Genomic DNA, 12,976 nt, shown 5'->3' on the forward strand with positions numbered 1-12,976 from the left:
TTTGTGAAATTTTCTAAAATTATGTGGACCTGAAGTATAATTTTAAGTAGTATTAAGTAAATATGGAGTCTTAAGGCAAGTTTTTTAATTGTCTATTGTCTTCTCTTTTCAGCTTTTGTCACTGCCAATTCCCTTTAGAAACTCGGAAGTCCGTGAAAGAATACCTGTAAAGGAAGTGCAGCAGTGCTTCCTACACTCAAAACAAAGTCTCCAACACAAAAGAAAACTGCAGAATGAAAAAAAAAAATTGGCTTTCATTTTCATTCATTTTGCGCATTGGCTTTTTTTTCTCTTAAATCTGATTAGCGATAAATTTAGATTTTATTTAACAAGTGCTTTAACTTTTTTCATTCGATTTACTTGTCATGTAGGTGATGTTACTTCAGTCATGGTAGATGATAAATATTGTAGGTTTTATATTAACAGGTGCAATACTATTTTTGCTCGTTTTTCTTCAGCATGATAGTTTGTAATTATTTTTTTCTTCTAATAAGAGCTTGTTTATAAAGCTTTAAGTGCATCTGTGATATTTGTAAGCTACTAAAAGTATTACGTTTTTTGTTACATCGTAAGTGTTTGTTGTAGGTAACATGTGTTCATTTTATTGAAAAAAAATATTTGTTTAATAAAAAGTTCTTACTTTAATTTGTCATCACTTTGAACTCGTCTACATTAAAGCCTGTAACATAATGCATTTCAGTTTCGATAAGTGCAAACCACTGCAATTGCTAAATCAATATAATTTTCTACTTTTCTTATCTGGAACTGGTCAGGAATAAATTGGTGAAATGCTTTAAAAGTTCTATTAAGTGTACCCCCGATTATATTTGAAAGCCTGCTTCTAAGTTTAATCTGGGGTACAATTTATAGTACTAAAGGCCTGCGTAAAAGCATACTAAAATTCTGCTCAGAAGTGTACTAGAAGAAGTATTCTAAAAGGATGGCGAAATGTTACTTCTGAAGTGCGTAAGAAGTGTACTAAAATGCCTCTTACAGGCATGCTGAAAAGTATCCTAAAAGGATAGCGAAATGTTACTTTTGAAGTGCGTGAGAAGTATACTAAAATGCCTCTTACAGGTATGCTTAGAAGTATACTAAAAGTATGGCGAAATGCTACTTTTGAAGTGCGTCAGAAGTATACTAAAAACCGGCCAATTTAGAGCATCAAGCATACTTCTGGAAGTGCAAATAAAGTATACTCTAAGAGCCCCGGTTTTTCGCTAAGGGAAGAGCCGGTGCAATAAAGACAGGCAGATGATTTACTTTGTTTCACGTTTTTTTTTCCTTTTAATTTGCTCTGTTATCCTTTCTTTTTATTCCTCTTAATGCGATTTGTCACCCTTCTTTATTTTATCGCCTCTAATTCGCCTATATGGTCACGTAAACGTTTTTGTACCTTTCATGTCGCCGACGTGTTTTCGTTCAAGGACTTTGAAGGTCGACCGAACAATGAGACATACAAGGCTTTCGTCTTGATAACGTTCTCAGTCGGCGAGCCAAACTAGGACCCAGAAATGTGTCGTGTGTGCTGATTTTAGCTCCTTTCTTTACCTAGTAGTTTATTTCTGCACAACCATATCAACGAAAGCAGTTCAATAGTAAAATTTTAAGAAAAGAAGGAAAAAACAGTGATTAAAATATAGCAGTTACCTTATTATATTTCTCAGAAATAATCTACTTAAACACATCTGTAGTTTCTTATAAACTGAGTCAGAGCGCAGAGTAGCTTTTGAGATTGACTTAATGGCAATACTGCTCGTTCTCATCGACTATCTAGTTTCAATCCGACGGCACCGAGCGGTCAAACGCAGATAGCTGTAAAAGTAATTACATCCACCCACTATATTTAACCACTACGCATGCACTACCCTGCCATGAAAACAGAAACCTCTGTCTAGACGTCAGGAAAGATGCTTCGTTCGCGTGAGCTATGCTATTGTGGTATGGCGGTATGGAGATCGTAATTAGCTTTCTGCTTTTATAATGTGTTCCTGCTTTTTTGTTGTTAAATCTGATAAATAAACTCGCATCTGCGGGGAGCTGTATATTACGTTAGAATGCCCCTTGTTTGTTTGTTTGTTTTTTTTGCGCTGCATTTAGTGGAGTAGTAAATTACGAACTTACCACGTCAGGCCGACTGATGGATGTGTTCCCTTTTGGTTGTTAACGCAATAGCGTTAGGGAGCTCGTGTCACAAAAAAATAATTGACGTCGGTGGCGTAACGTGAAAATTCTGATTGGTCGGTTGGGTCATGACGTCACAGCTACAAGACCTCGCGCGGTAATACCAATAGCAACGGTCACGTGTGGAATGAAACAGATTAGAATATGAAATGTAATGCAAATTAAAGGTCACAGCATGCCTCAAATGACTTCTATTTAAAAAGTAATTAATTTGCGTTAAATGAAAAAAAAATTTTTAAATTTAAGCGGGATTCGAACCCACGACTTTTCGGTTGCGAGCCAGAAACGCTACTATCTAAGCCACGCAATTTTTTTTTTTTATTGCAGGCCACGCAAGGCACGCATGCACGGCTTGGGAACTAGCCGGTGTGTATATGTGTATATGAGCGCCCGTGATGCCCCAGTGAGGCGTTATCAGCGGCAGGGCGATCCGGGGATACGATAGCGTCTCCGGATCTCGGAGCGCACTCGCGTTTCCGAGCACGAGAAGCGAATGAGAAGGCGATGCGAACGGGATCAAATAACGCTATCGCGTTCCACTCTTACAGGCGAAGCTTAAGTGTACTCCAAGCTTTGACTGAGGGGTGCCGTGGTAGAAAATGTTTCCGAAAATACTATACTTCTTTTGCGACAGGCTCATCCTTAAACTTACATTTTTTTTATTTCTTAATTCCCGCCGAAAGTTTTCACGTGCTTTTATGCAAACACATTCACTTTTGTGTACCCAATCCGTGCACACCCACCACTAAATTTTACGTAAAGTATTATTTACCCTAATCTAAATGATGTGGAGCCAAAATGATAAAGAGTATATTTTTCTTCGCAAACTCGTCACTCACTAGATCCATACTTCCAGCGCCAAAATGAGCTTTCAGCTGTATTGTATTATTTTGTTTCGGCATTAAATAAGGATGACTATCGCCATTTTCTCCTCAACTAGATTTCTGCGTAGTCTTCGGGAATAAGACGTTCAATTATTTTTAGTGTGAACGTCGCGCTAAATGCATCAGATGCGTAGTAATCGACTTACGCATATAGCTAAATCTAGTGACGAAACCAAGGTTGCATTAACACATTGGCAGACGACATTATACGAATATGACACAACGCCAGATACATGACAGTTATTTTCTTGTGCATGCCGTATTTATTATATTTTGCAGAATTTCAAATCTACTTTCGACTAACCAAAGTCTACTTTGCCGCAGATCAAACAGATCAGCGCAGAGAAGTAAGTCATTTTTTCCAAAAAGCTAAAGCCTTACTAAGACTCGTTCGAAATGATAATTGCTAACCACTGTGTGATCGCGAGGAAACATTAACGATTTTGTCTTCGCTCAAATTCGTTCGTCAATGGTAAATGATACACTATGGATAATCCCCGTTTATTTTGTCAGACATAGCGCGATCTCGTGCACCAAATGCAAAACGAATAAAAAAATAAGAAGAAAGTGCGAAGTCGTTTTCATTCCGGCGCGGTACGTTTGGCTGGGGTGGCAGGTGTCCTAATGATAGAGCAGCGACAATCCGTGAGGACGGAAAATGAAAAACGTGCACATTGGGAGTGGTCCTTCGCCGCCTTTAATTAATCCAAACAAGGCGCTTTCTCTCCGAATAATGAACGCTTCGTTAGGGATTTCATGCCTCGAGCGATTCTCCGAACCTTTCCACGCCCCCTCCTCACCGCACACAATCACGTAACCCAGGCCTTGGCACGCAGCCTTCAAAATCGAATTGATGCGATGGCCTGGAGCTTTTATTTCAGTGGTTGGAGACGGCACGGAATGTGAACGTTGTAGGGAACAGGAAGTGGAATTTAAAAAAAAAAACGGCTGTCATTATGATGAAAAGCTTCCACCCGTGCAAACGTTCATGACATGAAAATTTGCAAAGAACAAAACTATTTGCTGTCTCTTTTTTGTTCTTTCCAAAGGCGTTCTAAATGCCCAACATTTATAGGGCCTCTTCTCGCTCCTCTTTTCGCCGTTACAGGAAGGGGGCCAGACAAGTTCGTACTACGAGGATTTTATAAATATTTAAAGTCGTCTCTAAGCTTCACGTAAAACAACGACGTCACGTGACGTCGCAAAGTCACGCGATCTCATAGCGTCACGCTACACTATTGGTCGCTTTGCGTCATACTATCACGTGACGCAACAGCAGCAGTTCGGTCATGGTACCACGAGACACTATCTTGTCACGCAACATTCGTTCACGTTACGACATAGTTTCATCTGACGTCATTAAGTTACGTGAAATTGTGACGTCATGGAGGCTATACGTCATGGATACAAAGTCCATGAACTGATCCTTTAAATACTGTGCTTTTAGAAACACCTTGAAGGTGTAAGCTAAGCTCCGCTTTCTTCTAGAGACTGGGACGACCGAAACCAGTACAAAAGAATACAAAACATTATTTGACCTCATTTTTATTAAACTAACCAGACACGAAAAGCTTCATGACGACGAATGCATCAAACCAGACAGGGCGCAACAAGAACATGTGACACAAGATGGCGTGAGCCGACGTCGGATGAAAAGGTTTCTGCCGTGTCTATTTATCTAGAACCCAATAAATTAACGATCAGAGTCACGTAATTTCGATTGGCAAGGGCTTCGTTTGTCAGCGTGGTTCGGTTTCTGTGTTAAAACTTACAAATATTATTCCGTACTTTCCATTTGTTTTTAAGTCAAAGCCAACTTTCCTAGGGAACCTCGCGTCCTACAAGTATAACGTCCCCTAGAGTATTTCGGTAAATCCTCGCGGCAGACCATTATTTTTAAATTATCACTGTCACAATTTTTCGGCGGGATCTTTCATATTTTTTTTTATTGAACTACCAATTTCATTTGAAAAGTCTCATTTACGTCACACAAACAGCAGCGGTGTTTCCAAGACACAATGCACGGCCGATTCGAGGCCCAGGGCGACACGTGGGCTCCCCCGTAAGAGACAATGCCGCCTTGTCACCTGCCGGTACCTGACCATAAATCGTGCGGGCCGACGCTGACAGACCTGCCGCCAGACGCAGACACAAATAGGACATAGAAGAAAAATTAAAGGAGGAGAAGAAGAAGGAGGAGTGAAAATGACATAAAATAATATATAAAGAGAAACAAAGAGAAAACGGGGGGGGGGGGGGGAGGGGAATGAAAGCGATGACCGTTGGGACACTGCTTGTATCCCGAAAAACGAAACATTCTTGTCACTAGAAGAAACAGTCCAATCAATATATTTTCCACTTGAAGTTATACACCGGGAAGAGGGCGATGAATCTCCCCTGTATAACGTTCCCAAACTTGTTGCGTCCCACTTGCACATTTCGTCCGCAGTGATATTTTTCGGCTCACTAGGAGCTTCGCACAACAATATATATGTATATATATATTTATTTATTTTTTCTCGCGTCTTTTTGTTAAAGTTTAAGATGTAAAAACGTTTTAAATTCATGCGATTTCGTGGCGCTCTCTCTTGTAACAAGAGTGCAGTAAAATAGTTTGGAATTCAAGGGAGATTAAATATGAAGAGCATTGAATTAGAAAGGTGAAATATTTTGGCGTTCGGCTGTAATATTGATTTGAGTGTGGTATTTTAATAGGCCCGCTTTAGACGGGGCAATTTCGCCCTGCAACTTGACGTCGCAACACCAGCAACACGGGCCGCCCGCGTTCGCACGCAGCAACCAAATTGCTACGACTTGCCATCGTCATCGTTGAATTTGATTTTTCTTGCACTATTCAGGCGCACAGCTACGCGCCAAAAACGTGTTTTTATATCTTTGAATAGCGTTGAGAATACAACTCATTTTTGTGAAAAGGTTTTATTTCTAAAAACGATATATTTAAAACCAGAACCAAGTCTTTAGCTGTCATCATCACCACCACAAGGGTGTCAAGAGAAAATATCGCGTCCCTGATTGGCTATAGGCAGATATCTGGGTACCTTGAAACTAATTCTATTCTTTGCCCACAACAGCGTGGTTATCGTCGTAGCTACTCCACCTCAACCCAATTTCTTGGATTTAGTCGCGACATTGCTTCTGCCTTAGATAAGAGAGTACAACTTGACGCTACATTTGTAGATTATTCTAAGGCTTTCGATAAATTGGAGCATTATAAGCTTATTCAGAAACTTCAAGCTATATTAAATAATACGACATTAGTTAAATGAATTCAATAATATTGGAAAATAGATCACAGTTTGTCTCATATAGGTATGTTCATTCAAGCAATGTCTCGGTCAGTTCTGGTGTCGCACAGGGTACCGGTTTTAGGACCTCTTTGTCCTTACTTTATATTAATGACGTCGCAAATGGTCTTCCAGTTAGTGAAATTGAGGATCGCTAGTGAAATTGAGGATTGAACGAAGCCAGGTGGCACGATTTACGGCATGTGAATTTGCGCTAAACTCGAGTTGTCGCAGCTTGGGCGCGCCGGGAACATTTTAAACTAACTGCGCGGTTAGCGGCTCAGACCTGCGCTCACACGTCTGCTTTAATTGAAATAGTAGAAACCTCAAATTTAAATATGAATCGATATATAAATACCGAGTACAGATAGCAAGTGCGACGGATCCGTTTTTTTGTTTCTAATTTTTAATTTACTGTCACAATATTGTCACATTAATGTGCCTCTCCTTGATCGCCTCGCGTGAGAATTGTTTGTGCGCAAACTGTGTCGCGGCGTGTACTATTAAATCAGTAGACCAGGAGTCACGCAACTGTTTTCTTTTTTCAATGTCTAAGCCGCTCTCCGCTTACCTTCCGGTCGTAGCCCAGGCGAAGGAACGGCACGGAGTTCTCCGCAGTTCGCCGGCCATCCAAGAAACGGTCGGAGCACACACGACTGCTTTTCGATGGCAAGAAATCTTTCCTGTTTAAATTCGCCAGCCACCGGCGTCGTAGGTCCGGAGCAGCGGGGAACCAGTGCAGCATAAACATGCCGCAACCACATTCATCCTGTTTGACAGCGTGGCTCTCGCACACTGAACCGGCGTTTATTTTACGTTTTTTTTTTTTTTTTTGTTATAAGTTGTACAACTAATTATAGCACAGTGCTGCCCGGTCGATTTTTTTCTTGCATAGGCCGTGTCACGCTCGAAAACACGCTATAATATCAAAGCGGTGCCTAACATCGTCGAAACAACTTGCCTCCGTACACTGCGCACGTGCTTTCTAACAGTCCACTCCGTGAAGCAGACGAGCTTTCGAGGGAAAGGGTAAGCGAAGCGTTGGCGGAGCGCTGTGGTTCTAGAGTGTTTTTCCCTTTCTGCATCAACCTACTTGGACCGGTGTATAAAAGCTTGATTAGACCTATCTTAGAGTATGGCTGTGTAGTATGGCATCTGTATATAAAAGGTAATTTAAGCAGTTTGACGCCAATACAAGCAAGGGTAACTAGACTTATTTGTAACAGATATGACCGCAATTTTTCTCCTCCATTTTCTATGATTAACACACGACTCACGCCTTTTAAGAAGCGCTGCAGAACGACTTGAGCTCCTACACAAAAGGGTGAATAATAACTGTTTCCTTAATCGGGAAAAAAAGGTTGTACATTCTTACTCAATCACGCACTCGAAGCTTCCATACTTTAAAGTTTGTACCTAACAGAGCACATCTTAACAGTTTTAAAACTTTTTTTTTCTAGAAAGATAGAAAAACTGGAACAACAGAAATCAAACAGTTCGTTATCTTGAATTTGATTGATTTGTATAAGAAATACACAAGGTTTTTAAGTATGATGCCTGTGTGTCTACTTGTGAAGCGTACTATGTGATTGTTTGTGTGCTCCGTTTTAACTATATTGCATTTTTCACGGCTTGCTTATTTTTTTTTTATTTTATAGGATGTGTAAATCTTTAATTGCTTTTTAATGTATGTGTATGTTTTGTTTCCACTCCTCTGATGGCGTCAATGAGGTCGCAGTATATTGAAATAAATAAATAAATATTTAAAAAGAACTAAGATGATAGCCGTCTGGGTGCCCATTCACACAAGCATGTTTGCTTAAATAGTGCTATGAGTCACCTGGACATTCGTGATTACAATTTTGCATTCGAAGCTAGTTCTTACATTACTTTTTTTACGCTTTGTACGAAGCCAAGCAAGTTGAGTATGTAACGCACTGTATTCGAATTATTTTTTTGAAGCAACCATTCTTCCATCATTCTCTAAAAAAAGTCTGTGCGTATACTTTCCCGCACAGCACCTTAGAGAGCCAATTACCGCAACTCACGGAGGCAGCTCAGCGAATGACGATGCCGAAACATATGTTTTGTCCAAAAAACGCACTCTGAGTTATAACGTTAAGCAATGCAAGCGTGACGTTTTGCATTGCTTAGTGTCACAACTCAGACTGCGTTTTTTGGTCTAAACTAACGTTTCGGCATTGTCATTCGCTGAGTTGCCTCCGTGAGTTGCTGTGATTGGCTCTCCGAGTGCTGTGCGTGAAAGTATACGCACAGACTTTTTTTAGAGTGTTATTCGTGCCTAACCAAGCTCAGTCAAACCAGCCTGATTGGCTGCGAGGCGAAGAGCGACACGCGGAGAAGACCAGTAAGATGCTGTCATCTTAGAAAGCTTGCTTCCCGCATTGGGTTCGGAATGCTTTTGTTTTATAATGGCGAGCCAAAAACTCCTCCCCTTCGCAGTAGCGTTCTTGCCGGACGGAAAGCGGAAGGTTCTTTTATTTTTCATTGTCCTGCTTCTGCACCGGAAGGCACGCTAAGCAAGCATATAGGAGCCGCGAAGTACGGAACGTTAGAATGCGATTCCCCTGAAAACGCTTGCGTCAAGGCACTAAGTGGCTGTGATGTGACCCGGAGCTTTGCACAGACGCTGGCCGGCCATGATATGGTGGCCATGGCGGCGATTCGAAAGTTTGACGAGGACAGTGATAGCACACGTCTCAAGTGACTGCCGCCGTCTATTGATGCCACAGAAGATCAAAACATGGAAGGCTAGAGTGAGGCTGTTGTTGGTTGGCGTACCATTAAAGAATGTAAATGCGGTACTTTGATACAGTATTCAGTGACGCTGTACCCTTTTTCACCTGAAGACAAAGTCAAGTTTTGCGCAATGTTCATTCGCGGCCCGAAGTAGTTCTTACGAGATTCGGTTGTCGGAGTAAAGAGCGATGCTTTTGGCGTTTAGAACATGTTCACCCGTGAGCGATATGAAGGTGAACAGCCCTTTTCTTGTTTATGCCGCTCCTGCAAGTTTTGGAACAAACTCTGTTCCAGAGCAGGGCTAGAACACAAAGTTTAGACCCTTGACCACTTACCATTGGAGACGTTGGGGGTTAATATAGCTTTAGGGAGCCGTAAAATAGGCAAGAAACCTGGTAAGGTGTTCACCTTCATATTGGCGGGTGTATGATATAATAATGTAACATGAATCCAATCTATTATTCACCTGTCAATTGCATTGGTTGTTCCTGGACACTTTAATAAACATTGATTGATTGATATCTCAATTATGCATATAAAGGGGAAAACTTGTAGTGCTCCGCGAAGAGCCGGACTTGTCTTACTACGGTTCTTGAGGTGGAAACAGGAGTAGAAAAACTAGTTAATAATTGATTTCAAAAATATTTGACCACATCCAATATTCACTTCTAACTCAAAATGCACTTTCGCACATGCCAAGAAAACTGCACCAAAACGCCGACTTTGTAGGCATAATATTCAATGAACATTGTCATTACCAGAATTACTATTCGTAGTTCTCTGCTTTATGTTAGTCTAACTACGAAGAAAATTCTTTTGATTTATGATGCATATCCTGCAGAATAATCTGGTCTGATCTACCATATTTATTAGCCTTCTTCCCTGCGTCTATACGTGAAAGTTCATATGCGCATTCATTTATGCCTCGTAAGTTCTCGGGGCGACAATTATTTTTTAATGGCATAAATTGTAAAATATTGTATATCTCTTTTTCCACCTTATATTTATATTTTAAGTATTGCTCTAGTTTATATTTTTGTATTTTAATGCTTACTTAGGCTTATTGGTAGAATAGTTCCTCGTTTCTATAGTCTTGTATAATTTCCGGCCACCGAGACTGCGACAGTTCCCCAAATGGTCCCGGTAGCCACAACGTTTCGAGACTCCTGCTGAAGTTGACAAAGGAAAGGGGGGGGGGGGGGTTAGACCTTGATCTTTTACCTTTCGGTTAGTACTCGTCTTATATGTGCAGGAATTTGAAGATTACATTCACACAAACGTGGGATATTGCAACGGATGCCATTCATACGTGAACTAACCAATCCTAGAACGAAAGCCAGGGAGACATCAAACATGCTTCCAAGACTCAGTGTCTCGATTCAAAGTAACGCTACTTCAAAAACTCGCCTCTTAATTTGAGCACAAACGAATGCTCTACTGTTTGTGTCCGATACCACAAGACTCAAAAATTTTTTTGATGCTCGTGTGAAAAGCATTTTTACCTGCTTTGCACGCTCGCAGTCCTGCGTACGTATTTCTGCTCGGATGGCTGGCAGGCGAGCATTTAGCGGCTACTCGAGAATTCCGAGCCCGCCTTTCCACTCCGTGCGCTCAGTGTTTGGTTTCGAACCATCAGTCCGAGCGTTTTACGAGCGAAAAGAAGAATCATGAGACAAAAGATAAAAGCGTCGGGGTTTGGGTATTTAACTGGCCGTGAATTCGAGTCGCGCGCAAACTTCTCCCAGCATTCGTGCAAGTTGGTTGCGTAGCGGTAATCCAATTTGGGGCAGTCCTCGCGAGTAATCGAATTCGCGGGGAAGTAAATGAGTGATCGCCCAACGTGACACGTCCAGGAACTTGCAGGACCCGCTGTCCGAAAGATGGCTGCCTCCCTCCTCCGAAAATGGGGAGCGAATGTGTGGAGGAAAGGGAGCCTTTTGTTGTGGTGCGTTTGAGTAATTTTTTTTTTCTCGGTATTATTGTGGCGTGGCTAATGTTTTAGTGATGGTGTGGTGGAATACAGCTTACTACCACCGCGCGAGGCTCCTTGTTTGGCACGTAATAATTTAGTAAGCGAGGAGGGCGGTGCTTTAAAAAGTGATGACTGTGTACCGGTTCCGCAGGAGAGCTTAGGAGCACTTAGCGGCTTCTTGGGAGTTTTAGGGTGGTGGTTGGGGAAGCAGTAGAGGAGATGAACAAAGGAAATGGATAACGAGTGCTCTTGTCAAAATAAAAAAAAATGGACGAAGAGAAAAAGAAGTTTGGCTCTTGGAAACTCGAAGGCTCGCCGAATCGAGTGACGTTTAGGGGCGAGGCACGTAGGCTTTTTTTTAAAATTTAGTTACGTAGATGTTCGAGTGGAGTCACCAACAGGTTGAACCCAAAACCGCAAAATGCCGCAAGTGGCGTTAGATTTTTCTAAATAATAATCGCGTGGCTTCGCATGTGTCTGCTGCGCGCTGGTCTTCAGATTTTGGCATTGGATATTTTGTTCCAAATCTTCGCCCATTTTTCGTAAAGGTACTTTAGGAAATATTTAGAGACGCGTTAGCGATATTCTTTTCTGTCTGTTACAAAAATAACCAAATAAAACAGTCAGCTTGTGAGTGTTGAAACAATCCTTCACATACCGTATTCAGATGTCATTTGTTTTATATTGTTTTATTTATTCGCAATTCTGACGAGTTATTCAACAAATGTTCGTTTTAGTGTGGCTCGTTTTGGTTTGGCAGTTAATACAATCACGGCGGTGGGCTTATGCATCGCGTGCCGGTGGTCGTAGTGACGCTACTGAGTGCAACCATCGGTCGGACATATGGACGCTTTCCATGATAGCGGCGGGGGGAGTGTAATCTAACCGAACACGACTGCATGCGACCGTATGCGAACCGCACGCGCGTATTCGATGATGGCATCACATATTACATGAAACGAGCTGCTCAAGTTTCTACCTCAGTTGCGCGCCTCACCAATTGTTAAATGCCTGTTAACGCACACTTCCGGGGGATTACGATTGAGTTATTGTAATCTCTTACAACTAGATGACACGCTAGTGCACTAGCGCCATATATGAGGCAACCCTGGAACTGCATTTCACTAGCGCAAATTTTTTTGTGATACTTGCGAGTTTGATTGTATGCCGTATCTATGAGAAATAATCGCGTATAACATTTCTAAAACTTTTCAAGCCTAAAACAAATGATACGCGACAAAAAAGGCTATCGAAAAATGTCAAGTATTCAATGGCTACCCGATAGGTTGCGGTCATGTGTGCGTCCGTCGTAAGAGGTTTTATGAATTTTTAAGGAAAAGGTCGTAAGCAGTCCCAAGTGTGCCAACCAACCTTAACCAGCACCAAAACTAACTTGATATTAGAAAAAGACATCCGTGCATCGGCCAGCTTTTCAATTTAGTTGCATACCTTCATTCTAATTTTCATTTTAAAGTCCAAACGGCCATCATATTTTGTCATCTTAAAGAAGCGCAGGACACTCTTTCCTATAAGAAACATATTCTTGAATGGGCACTAAAGACGATTCTGCGATCGTCTGTTTTTGGTCCTATCTGATTCTACGGGCCCTAAGCATCCTAGAAATAAAGAAAGAAACGGGATGGGAGGTTGGGACACACCCCTTTCAGAGTGAATTTGGTCGCTCAGGAATGGCGGAGAGGGCCCAGCTGCGGCGTAAGCGCAGTGTCGATGGCCGCTCGTCGGCCAATCGCACGCCGCCTCTTGGAGAGAGGCGGCTCGCGATTGGCCGACGAACGCCCATCGTCACCACGCTGACAGCACTGCTGGTGTAGCCTCACCTTTCCTGAGCGAAAAAATCCGCAAAAGAAATT

Source organism: Ixodes scapularis, unplaced genomic scaffold (genome assembly GCF_016920785.2).
Source record: "Ixodes scapularis isolate PalLabHiFi unplaced genomic scaffold, ASM1692078v2 PGA_scaffold5__190_contigs__length_132052651, whole genome shotgun sequence".
In the NCBI taxonomy this organism is placed as follows: Eukaryota; Metazoa; Arthropoda; class Arachnida; order Ixodida; family Ixodidae; genus Ixodes; species Ixodes scapularis.